The sequence below is a fragment of the Lytechinus pictus genome, chromosome 9, assembly GCF_037042905.1.
Source record: "Lytechinus pictus isolate F3 Inbred chromosome 9, Lp3.0, whole genome shotgun sequence".
Lineage (NCBI taxonomy): Eukaryota > Metazoa > Echinodermata > Echinoidea > Temnopleuroida > Toxopneustidae > Lytechinus > Lytechinus pictus.
Window position 1 is genome coordinate 5965178 of NC_087253.1, and position 15302 is coordinate 5980479.

General features: G+C 32.8%; 1 non-coding gene across 1 annotated transcript; it reads right to left on the reverse strand.

The window, feature by feature from the left end:
* Positions 1-10806: 10806 nt before the first annotated feature.
* On the reverse strand, positions 10807-10879 carry TRNAK-UUU (transfer RNA lysine (anticodon UUU)). The gene has a single exon. It is a non-coding gene; the product is annotated as a tRNA-Lys (tRNA).
* Positions 10880-15302: the final 4423 nt, after the last annotated feature.

Genomic DNA, 15302 nt, shown 5'->3' on the forward strand with positions numbered 1-15302 from the left:
GTTGAACAGATATGAAGTAATATGAATTTGAATGTATTACATAATGTATTACATAAAATGGTCTATTCAGCAATTTACTATTTAAAATAATGTGACCCGCCATTGAATAGTTTTTATCATTGAAGCTAAACAGCTTTTTTTTATAGTTTATTTCATTCGTACTCAGAAATTCAGCAATTAAGTCTAGTCGTCTTTACAGAAACCATATTAGTCTATTATAAATAGTTATAAGGCACACGCCATGCACTTTGGCTTGTATAAAACGTCATTATGCTTGTATTTCAAATTGAAACCTTGTATTACATTTATGTATGTATAAACATATTGCCCATATCAAATTTAACTCCCATCGAATAGCATATTTTTGTAGAAAACCGAAAGGAAGTAATCTTCTCGACTGATTTTATCTGAGAATTAATTCAGTTCAATTCAGTTATTTATTTCATTTCCATTCAAACATAATAATATAAATCAGAAACAAATTTAATGATTGGCATTAAAGCGTATCAAAATGGAAACGAGTCGGTGTTCGCTTTACCACAAGGCTCTACAGTAACATTTTTATATTAAAAACATAGTCAGGTCTTTAGATCTTACCAACCTTTCCTAAAATATGTACAATGTATGCTATGCTTGATAATTCACACTATTTCAACCATCTTTGTGAAATTCGGACTTTCACTGCAATGCCGGCATATCACGTGACCGGTCTAAATTAATAATCAAAATATTGTTGTTTCATGTATAGGCTCATGTTAGTGTATGAAGCCAGTTCAAATATTTACCTAATATATCGGAGATACTGTATAATAACAAGGAAGGTAAAAAAATGTGAACAAACTATATATACATCGTTAAAATTGGCATACAAGATACAAGATAGAGCCTGCACGAACATGAATATAGAATTATGAAGGCCTATTATACATTTGACACGTGATATAATATACTCATTAAGTCCTGAGCCTTGCACGCTACATTTTTATGACCTTTTATTTGCACGAAAATCTCGTGACATTCGCTATACGCTACCACTGTACCACCAAATCAGAATTTACCATCACAATTGGCAATTTTTCCAGCTATCCTTTGACATGCGTGCCTAATCCTTCAGATAGCAAACGATATTTTTTGCTGATTCTGAGGCAATGCGTCCTCATAACGCAAATCAATGTGGTATAAAGTAGTCATGCTAACCAAAATGGAACCAGACGTCAGCGAAAAACAAGCCTCAACGATCAATGTCATCAATTATTGTGACAGCGTAATCTAATGATGCAGAAACCTTCGATCTATTTTTTTTATATTGAAATATTTATATTTTCTTTAAATATAACTCATTTAATTATACTACTCTTAAAACTGTATGAATTTAATTGAATTTGAATTTGAATTTATCAACAAACTTCATTCATAATATGGCATGAATATTTTGTTTTAAAATATATACAATGATAACATAAACAAAAACATTCATAACTGTATGTCGTATAAATCAGTAATACATCAATACATAGATTTTCAATTATTATAAAGATATACATATATTAACAAAGAGAAATGACGAATTGAAATGTAACATAAAGAAGGTGTAGCATAATGCAATATACATAAGCTATCTAATTATCAAATACAAATATTGAATGTACGTATTATGTTAACTACACGATCTCTAGTTGGTTCACAGTATACACGCAGATGAACTTCATAATGTACTTGAGGAAATTGATAAGATTTATTTACAAAACAAATGTTGTTGTTGTGAGGAAAGAAGTATATCAGACTATTAGATGTTTATTTTTTCTTCTTGTTTAGTGTAAATACTGTTTTTTCTTTCGATTTGAAGTGCACTTGACATGATTTACATGCTGCAAAGTCAACAGATTTAAGTTTTACTCTTCTATGTGTAATGTTCACTCACGGTTAAATCAATATGCACTTGATATGCACTCTGATACGCAATCATTGGTTAAGGGGTGAATGAAACAAGTGAAAAACGAATACACTGCAATAACGCCGGTGTTAATTTAACACCAGCCTGGTATCTGTATCGAAAAACACCAGATAAGTGTTGAAACACATCATTTTAAATACAAACCGATATCGGTTTAACACTCATTAGTTATGGCCTACGCCAAACCGGTGTTTTTTTCTTCTCCTCTCTGATGTTTTCCGATATAGATACCAGGCTGGTGTTAAATTAGCACCGGCGTTTTTGCAGTGTAGAACGTATAATCACAAATCAACAAGAGTAGCAATACATTTTTGTTGCAAAAATCACCCATTTTTTTACAGGTTTGATGGAAATATTTGTATATAATTGTCATATCTACTCATTTTTAAAACATGTTGTATATGTACACTGTCCGTGTTAAAATGGAGCTGGACTCTTGAAAGAGAATCAAAATACATTATTTTGTTTCAGTTAACACACAAATGTAAATAGGCTTCATTTCTATTTTTGATAAAGTACTATGTTGGATTTAAATTTTTTGTTTACGAACTAGTAATATTGAGTAATCTATATGTTTCCATGTTTTCATAAAGTACTATGACTTGACTCTATCTCTTTTTTGAATTTATACTGAATGCAGTTGATTTTGTATGATTCAATTTGATGAATGTTATAGGAGAATTAATTTAAATATACATATTTATATTTTGTGTCATTCGATTCAATATTAGTGTAATATTTGCAGCCATTGTGCAGAGGTTGACACATTCAAGAAAGACAACTGATAGAAGTGATTATTATTATTTATTTATTTTTATTATAATTTTTTTAAACATATTTCGAAATTTAGTAAAATTGCATTCAAGGGCATTTTCTAACGCAACAAACGTTAATATTGAATACATAGATTTTTTTAAACATGATATGTAAGTTACTGTAAAATAACAAGACTATGATATTTTAAAAATTTGTTTGTTTATATTCATGTATTTTTATGTTTTATTGTAAAGGGTCCCTCTTTGCAAGAAATTACCTAATTTTTGGCGATTTTCCTTTATAGAAAATTATAAAGGCCCTCTACTCCACACCTTTGACATATCCTTTCATGGGGATAAATGTTTAAATAAATTTCGTAGAAAAGTGGAAGGCGATGACGATAATTACTTTTCTCAACCCTATTTGGTCATGGTTCTCTTTCTTCTTACACCTGTTGAATGGTTTTAAATATGTCATCGAAAGAGTGAAGCGAAAGCAGTATACTGTACACTAACTATGGTGTGAACACTGACACCAGCAGGTGTTAACACTGACACCAGTAGGTGTTAACACTGACACCTGTAGGTGTTAACATTGACACCAGTAAGTGTTAACACTGACATCAGTAGGTGTTAACACTGACACATGTAGGTGTTAACATTGACATCAGTTGGTGTTAACACTGACACCTGCAGGTGTTAACATTGACACCAGTAGGTGTTAACACTGACATCAGTAGGTGTAACTTGAGAACCACGCCTTGTTGTGTTAAAATTACACCCTAGAGATTGAACATAACACCGAAGGGTGTTAGAATAACAACAAAATGTGTTGTAATAGTCCCAATAGGTGTAAAGTTAACACCGGTTTAAAATGACAGGTGTAGACCTGTGTGTGCCCCACTTAGCACCTTCCTTTTTACAGTGTATACTCTATTCAATTGTTCTTTTTACTGATTTTGATCATGTCATTTTTAGCCCTTAGTACCCGTCCGCGAAACTTGTTGTAGCCCTAAATACCCGTCCGCAAAACAGCTTTTTTTCAAAACCATTCCAATTGCAAGGAATGGGTAGGATTAAAAAAAAATGTTTTGATGTTCTCTAAATATACTTTACCTGTTTACAGTACATGAAAAAAGTGAAACGATAGCATTCCATAGTTTCATTCATAACATAGCATTCCATATATTCAGTTATACCATGTTTTTTTTGTCTTTATATTGTTGTTATCTTTCTTGTCATCTCATTAGTGTGCCTTAAACAGTAAAAAAAAAAACACCGTCCGCTAAACTTGTTTCAAATACTGTTAAAAAAATAATGAATAAGGAATCGACAGCAAAGTTGTTAGCTACGTCATCTATTCTGTTCTATTTTATTTTAGGGTTTTTTTTTAATCTGTTTCTGTTTTTTGGTAGTTTTTGTTGCTTATCTGATGCATAAGAATTTATTTAAAAATGATTACGACATTGATACAGTACTGAGAAAGTCCTTGGTTAGTAAATATTCTCGTTTTGTAACCTGTTGACGCTTTACAGTTGATATTGGTATTGCAATTGTTAAAGTAAAACTGAATAACAGTATATACACTGCAATAACAATATTGGTAACAATAAACAGAACATTATCTTCATCTTGCGAGCATTTCTTTAAAATATCTACTTTTATTATTGATTTAATTTAATTTAATAAACTATCTCGAGCATGTAATTTGATTATGTTTTCATTAACAGTAAGCTATCTAATTAATTCAGTTATAAACCAAACAAATCCTGTTAATGTTACGAGATGTTTGGACCACGGATTAAACAAGTTATACATATGTATATACATGTTCCCGCATCCGTAGTTCCATGATTAAGAAGTGATTTTTTTATCATTACTTTTTACTATCAGTACTGCAAAAATAAGTCGATTTCTACACCTAAAGCGGAAATGATAACAATTTATCGGATTTCCTTATTGTGTTGCATTATGTGTATTGAAACCTGAATTTTGTGTTGTAAATAGCAAATAAATTGGATTCTTTTTATAAAATAAGAGTGTAAAAGAGGATGATTATTGTTGTTACTGTATTTCTAAGTATACATGCATTTCCCTTGCCAAGTGGAACTAAAGGTAGGCCCATTAACATGATTAGTGTTAGGTGTATGCTGCCGTACTTTGGCAAAAGGAAGCAAGTTACAAAAGTATACTTTGCTGTAAATGAGCAATGTGTGTCCGTCATTTACGTAGGCGTCAATGCAATTTAACATGTTTCCGTCAATATCTTTCCATAGCATGATCATTTCTTCCCCAAATTTTGCCTGAACGGGCAACATACAAAGGGTGTTTCAGAAACAGCAACAACTCAAATTTGACTGATGTGTAACTTGCTTCCTTTTGCCAAAGTTGGGCAGAATACACGTTTGTCAATATAAGATGGATTGAAGACTTGAAGTTGGTTGAATAACTGATCAATTCATATGAATTTACAAAACAAGACACGACGATTTTATTTAGAATTACTAATTTGTTGATTGGCCGATTGGTGGCTGGTTTGATGGTTGATTTGTATCATTTCCAGTAAGTAACTCGCTGGTCCAGACCAGCTCCGGGCTGAGTCTTACTCATAAAGATATGATTTGTTTTACTGACATCAGCTGAAATTAATTGATTTTAGCATAATTATGCTTCAAAAACGTTCTGCTAAAAATTTGGCGAAAAACAAAGAAAATCAAATGTTCGAAAACAAACAAATAAATAAGAAATTAATAAAACTATAAAATACATAAGTAATTCATTTTTAAACCAGATTTTATTTTCATTTATAATGGGCAACGATGGTATAAGAATAATGACATTCAATGAGCTTCTTTAGTAAATGAGAGCAAAAAGTATGATTTACGCATATATCAGCCTAATTAATTCATATATAAAACAAATCTTGTTATTTCGGAAAAAATAACCATACAGCCTTGTAGATAGATCACATCCCCCACTATTATTATGCTTTATTGAATGACCGATGTGCTGTAGCAGAAGTGTTAATGTCAAGGATTTAGAATTATAATCCACAGATCGTCTGCGAATTTTGGCCATCCGAAAATTCTACTTGTTTAGAATCATAAATTATGGACTTTTTTAGATACAAAATGGCAAAAATTCTAAATCTGTCAGCTTCAAATTCAAATCCTAAAAGTCTAAACATATAATTCGGCAGCTGGTTGCTAATCGCAGTCGACTGGATTTGGAAAAATCCGCGGAGTATAGTAATGTAGTAATTGTATGGGCGATAGTATACCCGTTGACTACTGAATACTATTTTTCCCCCATCGACTTTGTATAGGAACTACCCGGTTCCAGTAGGCAAAGGGTTAAATAATAATAATAATAACGTTTTATTTACCAAGGGTAGCCACTTCAGTTAGGAAACAGGGGCGCGGAACTGGGGAGTCGGGGGGGGGGAGGGGAGGGATCAGCCCCCTCTCTTTATGTCAGAACTGTGGAGAAAAAATTTAATCAAATTAGATAAACAACGACCTTTTTTATTGTAAGATTTTCATTGGTCAGCCCTCCCCACTTCAAAACAACCCGCGACCCTCGAATATTGTCGTATATACTTAAAGGTCAAGTCCACCACTGCAAAATGTTGATTTGAATAAATAGAGAAGAATTGAACTAGCATAACGCTGAAAATTTCATCAAAATCGGATGTAAAATAAGAAAGTTATGACATTTTAAGATTTCGCTTATTTGTAAAAAAAAAAAAAAACAGTGATATGCACAACTCAGTGACATGCAAATGACAGAGTCGATTATGTCCATCACTCACTATATTTCTTTTGGTTTTTATTGTTTGAACTATACAATATTTCATTTTTAACAAATTTTACAATATGGACCCACTTGACTACACCATATATTAATAAACAATGCTAATTCCATATGTTCAGGGAGGAATTATTGTTGTTTCACTTGACAATGAGGAGAAAATTAAAATATTTCATATTTCATATAACGAAATACAAAAGGAATAGTGAGTGGATGATGTCATCACAGGATGATGTCATACCGACCAGGATGTGCATATAACTGTTTTATGAAATTAAGCGAAACTTTAAAATGTCGTAACCTTCTTATTTTACATCCGATTTTGATGAAATTTTCAGTGTTTTGTTTGTTGGACTTTTCTCTTTTTATTCAAATAAACTTTTTGTTGGGGTGGACTTGTCCTTTAAGCGCGCGGTAATTGTGTCATGTTGGATTATGTATCATGATCATCACCAACGAAACGCTCGAAATTTTGTGGGGTTTTCCCAGTTCATTTCCCCCCACACCTGATCGCCCTTGCTACTGGCACGGCCAACATAACATTCATACGTTTACATTCACCCCCAATAAATAATTGATGCTCAAAAAGCCTATAGGAGTAAACATGGTAAAAATGCTCATTGTTCCGCGGCCGTTCTTGGCATATTTTGTGCTTAAAAAAATGTTACACTTTGTGATGTTGGAAGATTAACGATACAATGGAAATGAGGGGATTGTGGTGATTTTGGTGAAAGACGGGGGGGGGGGGGGGGTGGGATGTAGGGGAGTTATCCTATGATTTTTTGTGCATATTTAAAGGGATGGTCCGGGCTGAAAATATTTATATCTTAATACATAGAGTAGAATTCACTGAGCAAAATGCAAAATTTTCATCAAAATCGGATAACAAATAAAAAAGTTATTGAATTTTAAAGTTTAGCAATATTTTGTGAAAACAGTCGTCATGAATATTCATTAGGTGGGCTGATGATGTCACATCTCTACTTTCCGTTTTCTTATGTTATTACATAAAATCATAATCTTTTCATTGTTTCATACTTGTGTGAATAATATGTCTCCCTTATAATGAAATAAGTTGCAGCAATAAATATCTAATGCACTAAATCAATCCAATTTGTCTTGTTCTTGGAGGAAAAAAATTGAATAAACCTAATTTCATATAATAAAATACAAAAAAACAAGTGGAGATGTGACATCATCAGCCCACCTAATGAATATTCATGACGACTGTTTTCACAAAATATTGCTAAACTTTAAAATTCAATAACTTTTTTATTTGTCATCCGATTTTGATGAAAATTTCGGCATTTTGCTCGGTGAATTATACTCTATTTATTAAGCTATAAATTCTTCCACCTTGGACCATCCCTTTAACGCCTGGATTTGCTATTATGGCTGGTCTATGTGTAATATTTTACTCCGTTGGGGTAGGTGATCAATGCCCATGAAGGTAAAGAACAGTGCTAATTTAGAGATTTATTAGAAGAAAGATGAGGAGTGTGTGTATAAGAAAGACGAAGAGAAAAGGAAAGAGAGATAAAGAAAGAAACATGGGGGGGTGGGTAGTATGTTCAAGGTTGAACTGATGGTAGTCTGCAAGCATAGATTCAAATTTGACACTTTAACCAAAACCGTGTCTAGATTGAAGACTAACTCTCATTTGACACTTAAATCATTCATATCTATCTGACTTGGAGTAATTACTGAAATTCTGACATGGTTATCTTCATCCTTAAAATACATGAAAAGAGTCGAGTAAAGATAAGAAACAAAATTTAAATTTGAATTAATTTCTCTGCACAGAGTCAGACGATAGTTAATGACAACAGGGGAGTGTTTCATTAACATTCTTTATCCTTCAAGTTGTCAGAACTGACAACTTTCCTTGATTGTGGAGCGTTGTGGCCCAGTGGATTAGTCTTCGGACTTTGAAACAGAGGGTCGTGGGTTCGAATCCCAGCCATGGCGTAATTTCCTTCGGCAATAAATTTATCCACATTGTGCTGCACTCGACCCAGGTGAGGTGAATGGGTACCCGGTAGGATTTATTCCTTGAATGCTTTAGCGCCTATATGGCCGCTCAGCTACAGCTGAGGTAATAATGATATACCAAGTATATTTTCAGCGCCTTGAGCACATAATCAATGTGGATTTGGCGCTTTATAAATACTCTATATTATTATTATTATTATTCTGATTGGCTCAGAAGCACTGTTAATAGGGTAACTGTCGAAAAAATTAGGACTTTTCGGACCAAGTCCTTTCGTGAAAAGCCCCCCTGGACACCAGAATACGGGTCAATGTATACTATTTTATATAGTCATGATAGTTGCACTGTTAAAAAGAAAACTGTAAAAAAAAACAATTATTACCGGCAGCTGGGACTCACAAACAGTATAAACTGTTAAATTCCGATGGGCTGTAAAAATGCCCCCCCCCCCCCAAAAAAAGAAATGGATAACTGCAAAAGAAAAGAAACCCCCCAGCATTAAATTAACATGAAAATCGCCGTTAAGTACAATTACAAACACTATGTATACGATAGATGCACTGCAATTAACATAAAAACACGATAGTTCGTTGGTATTAGTAAAGATTTTACTTTTTTTACATTTAACTTGCAATTCTATGTTACATATCACTGCTTTAATACGTTTGGTTTGTTAAATCATTTTGTCGTCTGTTTTCAAAAGGTCAACATCCTGTACATTTACGATTTTCTTTGTAAAATTACTAATATTTTTAACAGTGTAGATTGATTTGTTTAAAAACTTTCTAAATATAACTATTATGTGGGGGGCAACGAGGGATAATAATGGGACCTGCTTAAATGTTGGATCACGATTCATCGCAAATCACCCAAAAATTATTGTGTTTTACACAATATTTGTTGATAGGTTTACAGAGCAAAAGTCAACCATGCACGTGTTACGCCAGAGAGAACAATAATAGAAGTACACAAAAGTAGTTTGTTTGCTTTCGTTATAGACCCACTGCCTTTGAAATTGCCATCATTTCAAATATAGATTGCACGAGGGGTAGAAAAATACATTATTAATTGGTTGCAGTGATATACTAAAAAAATATAAAGAGTACTACACTCTTAATTGGTTTGGCAAAAAGAGCCAAATTGTTAAACTTCGTTATCTTCTTCTTCCTCTTCTTATTCATTATTTATTATTATTACCATTTTTATTATCGATTTAGCAAATTAATTATGAAGCCCCCAGCCAATCTCCCATTCCCTGGCGCTAGCAGAATATCGCGAATTTCGCTCTTGAATACCGATATTCTCCCGACAGCGACTCAAAGCAATTGAACTGGTCTGAAGGTGCCGTAGCCGTGTGGTTTAAGGCGCCAGACTATACATTGAAAGTCCGGGGTTCGATTCCCGGCTGCGGCGGCTATGCCCGTGAGCAAGGCATTTAATCAACAATGCTCTTTTATCCTGCATTCAAATAAATGAAAGTGCTATACCAAAAAAAGATCGGTGTACACCTTCCAGTTCAGTGGTGTACACACCATCCCACGTCGTGACGGAACTTAAAGAGAGAGGGCGCTCGACTTGAAAAAGAGTACGGCCTTCATTGAGCAAGTACAGTCATTGTTTCTGTGAATCTATTAGTGATGTACTGCCCTAATCTTCGTCCATCCAAAGACCCATTTTTGCTTGCTGCCATTCCAAAGACTCGTATGAGGACTGATGATAGCAAATAAAGAATGAACATCCCCTCTCTGACATCAAATCATCAAACTCCGCAGATTTACTCAAAAATTTCTTTTCATCTAGCCCGATTAGTCCTTTCTATATTATTTATGTCCTCTCGGTAGCCGAATAAGTAATTATTATGTATTATTATTACCATTAATTATTACGTTATTATGCTTATTGTTAGATAACTCTCTGATAAAGAAAAAAAATCATGACAGAGAGCGTACTAAATTCTGGTTATCATCATCATCATTATTATTATTATTAATATTATCAGCATCACATTATCATCATCCTATTTAGTATTCTTTATCATCATCCTTATTGTTATTATCATTATTATTATCACCATCATCATTCTAGTTATTGTTATCATAATCATCATTAGTATCATATATTAGTGGTGGCAGTAGCAGGTGTAGTATAGTATCAGACTGCCAGGTTCCTTATTAATTGTATTGTCTGTTAATTTTGTCATGATATTCATCATCGTATTAGATGGCTCGAATTGAACTCAGTATTGATGAAAATTCATTTCTTAACAAAGCACATCAAAAAAAAAAAAATTAATCCTTCGCCCGATAAGGGACTTGAACCCTTGGCCCTCAGATTAAAAGTCTGATGCTCTACCGACTGAGCTAACCGGGCTGCGGTGAACGAGTGAAGGGATTTTAACGACTATATGATTGTAGACATAAGAGGGCGCTATTTCAGAAAGGCGAGATCTCAAGATTGATCTGGAGAGTACCGGTCAGTGGATCTCGACAACTGAGATTCACTCCCTCAAATGATTTCGATAGAGTACAATTTGGTAACGCAAATTACGCAATATTTAATCAGTGATATATTTATGCATTCTTTATATTAAAAAAATGTTAGCTCGTGTATCGCGACCTTATTTAGGGGGAAATGCACCGTGACACAAATTCAATAGTAAAAATAGCGTTAAAAAAAAAAAAAAATTGCCGAAGGTTTGAGAAAAATCCATTAAAAAATATATAAAAAAAGTTATTGGAATTTAATTAATTGATTTGTGACGTCATATGCGAGCATCTTCCCGACCTATCGTAAGGTAAATAATCAATGATAGAAATGTCTTTTTCTCAGAAAATTTACTGTACCTTTTATTAATAGACAAATCATTTTCACACCCGTTGCTAAAAAGACTGAAACAAAAATAAGCCATCACGAACCATTAACAATTGAAATTAAATGCAGTTTATATTACATGGGACAGCGGCTCGTTTGTGACGTCACAAATCAAAAACTTAAAATTATAACACTTTCTTAACCTTGAATGGATTTACCTTTACCAATATTTTTTTTATTATTTCTTTTCTGCTATTTTTACAAGAAACTTTTCTTCAGGGTAAACTCCCCCTTTAAATGTTTAGTTACATTATAGAAATATGTGTAAAATGCCCAATTCTTACATCTGTATCTCGAAAAATTTCAGCTCGCACTTTGTAATCGCATGCGTATCCTCTTCACGATTTCCCTATAATGTAAAGAAAAAGTGTTTGATCCTTCCTTTTCGGGTAAGTGTAGGCCGAAGTTATAACATTTTTGCTGGCGCTTCGCGCTTTACATGATTATCTCTTTATACAGATACTGTTTGTGAATAAAACTTTAAAATCTTCATTTTTATTAAGGTCTGAACATCAACAATCTTCAGCTCGGCGCGCCTCGCGCTCGTATTTTTTTTGATCAGTGAGATACATATCCTCTCCGTAAAACTTAAGAGGAATGAGTGACAAATATTATTATGAACAAAAGGGGGTGATACCATCACTATCATGACTATGGTGGATTAATAAAATAATTGTTGTTTTATTCATTTTCAATGCCTATCTCTCAAATGCACACCTACCTTTTTGGACAAGTATTTGCGTACATGCAGACAAAGTTGAATCTGGAATACTAATAACTGACATCAGTGATCATTTACCTGTATACTCTATTAGCTGGAATGATATCAACGCACAGCAAAATTTAGATAAACCGCTTCGAATAATCAATGATAATAGTATTACGTGTTTTTAAAGATCCCTTTTAATGGTCAATTGGTATTGCCACAATAACAATCCAAATGCAAATTATGTGCAATTTTTAGAAAAAAATTTAATGTATATAACTTATGTTTCCCCTTGGAATATTTGACGAAAAAACCCAAAAAGAATAAACAATGGATTAATTTTGATATTCGAAAGTTGTCAAAGAAAAAATGTCGTTTATATCGACTTTATCTAAAAAAATCCATCACCATATCGAAAAAAAGTGTACAGAAAATGTAGAAATAAAGTCAGATTATGATTAAACAAGCTAAAAAACATTATTTCTTGGAAAGTTTTGCAAATTCCAAATGAAATATGAAAAAATCTTGGAATACTGTTAATCGTGCAATGGGTCGTGCAAATAAAACGTGCAATATTGATTTTTTAAAAAATAATAATAAATTATTACATGATACCTCTGATATTTGTAATGTATTCAATGAATATTTTATCAATATTGTAACTGAAACGAATTTTCCTGTTAATCAGGGCAATAATTGAAATTTGAATTTTTGTAGATATTTGGATAGAAATCCAAGGACTTGTTTTTTTTTCAAACCAATCACTTCTACCGAGACAATTTATATTGTGTCAAACATAAAAAAAAAAGTGATTGCAGTCCTGGGTATGATGATATAAGTATCAAGGTTATAAAGAAATCAATACATATTTTATGTCAACCCCTTTGTACAATATTCAATTAGTGTTTAGATCTCGGTATATTTCCTGATGAATTAAAGATTGCTCGTGTTGTTCCTGTATATAAAAATGGTCCGAGTAAAAATGTTTCAAATTACAGACCCATATCAGTCTTGCCAATTTTTTCAAAGATTTTAGAAAAGTGTATATATAATAGATTATTTGATTTTATAAACAAGTGCAATATATTATCTCTACATCAATACGGTTTTCGTGCTGGTCATTCACTTCTTCGGCTCTTATTGATTTTGTCCATACTGTTACCAACGCTCTTTATAATAAGAAATATTTGATAGCAATGATTTTAGATTTGAAGAAGGCTTTCGATATAGTTGATCACGCTATTTTATTGAACAAACTACAATTATATGACATAAGAGGTAATCTACTTAAATTTTTTTAAAGTTATTTATCCAACAGAAAACAATATGTTGAAATATCCAAATGCAAATCACAGCTTTAGATTATCTCATGTGGGGTTCCTCAGAGTTCTATTTTAGGACCGCTGTTGTTTTTCCTCTTTATTAATGATCTTAGTAAAGTATCCAACTTATTACATCATGTACATTGTATTATGTTTGCTGACGACACTAGTCGGTTTTTATCTCACACAAACTACCATGTTTTACACAATTTATTCAATTCTGAACTTGAATTAATATCTGAGTGGTTTTATGCAAAAAAATGATAATTAATCTTGCAAAAACCAATTACATGATTTTTAGTAATTCATTTTTACCAGATAGTCTTTCAATTAGAATGTGCAATACAGATATTAAGTGTGTAACGTCAGTAAAATTTTTAGGAATAACAATAGATAATAAGTTTACATGGAAAAATCATATTGATAATCTGTGCAATAAGCTTGCCAAAAATATAGAAATAATGTCTTGATTAAGATCATTTCCCAAGGAGATTTTAAAACTGATGTATTATGCCATTGTATATACCTTAATTATGGTATTCTAGCCTGGGGAAGTGCAAGTAGCATTCACATTTATAGATTATATATTTTACAAAAATGTGCAATAAGAATTATGTCTCATGCTCCTTACCTTGCCCATGCGAATCCTCTGTTTGTTGAATTGAATGTATTAAAATTTTATGATATTCATACATTTCAAATTCTTATATTTATGTATTTATGTAACAATAACCTCTTGCCAGATAATTTCAAAACATTCTTTAAGTTCGATGGTGATTTCCATGGATACAACACCAGAAATGCAAAGGATTTTCATCTACCCAAGACTCATCTTTTAAAAACTCAATTTTATTTCAAGGACCACAACTCTGGAATTCTGTTTCTGTAGATATCAATCAATCGGATTCATCGAATTTTTTTAAAGGTCAAAATCAAGGCAATTTATTTTAGATAGTTATTCATAAAGTTTGTTTATATATATTTCATTCAGGCATTATAGGCACCCCCTTTAGGTTGTAGTTTAGTGATTTTTCCATATCGTTGTTATTGAAGTCTTTGTATAATTATTATGTTATAGGGTCAGCTAATCCCAAGGCTTGTTCCTTTCTTGCTGTCCCTCTCATATTCAATCTAATGTTTATTTCTATTTGTTGTTGTTGTTTTTCTATTTTTGTGAATACGATACTTTGAATATGTAGTGTTTTTGTATGGATTTTTATGAGCAAATAAATTGAAATTGAATTGAAATTGTTGTATATTGGTTAACTTTGTGAGGCTCGCATGGCATGATGGGAAGAGCAGCAGTTCATAACATGAATGAAGAAGCCAAGGGCGTAGGCAGGAGGGAGGGGAGGTGCACGTGCACCCTCCCGCTTATGCAGAGGAGTTCCGACACTGGCAAGCAAAACGAAATTTGTACCCCTTCTTTTCCTTTCAACAGCTGATTTTCCAGACTTTTGTTCCACCTCCCCCACGATGTGCACCCCATACCATAGACGGATCCAGGGGGCGAGGGGCCCGCCCTCCTATTAGCCGACCCCAAAAAAGGAAAGAAAGAAAAAAGAAAGAAAAAAGGAGGAAAAAGAGAAGGAGGACGAGTAATTAAAATAAGATGAGGAGAAGACTTGGAAAATAAAAAGAATATTTCATGTCACTATATAAAATTTCGCTCCCGCTTCGCGCTCACATTGCCTGTTAGGTGCTCTGTAGAAATGTCAGTTTTATGGTCTGAATTTTGATTTATCACGTACCTATTATTTTCGTGTATTCCATAAAATTTTCAAAATATCCCTTTTCAGGTCTGATTGTCAAATCGTATCAATTAGCGCTGCACGCTCGCATTTTGATTGGCGAGTTATGTATGTCTCAATATTGATTATACAGTACACCAAAC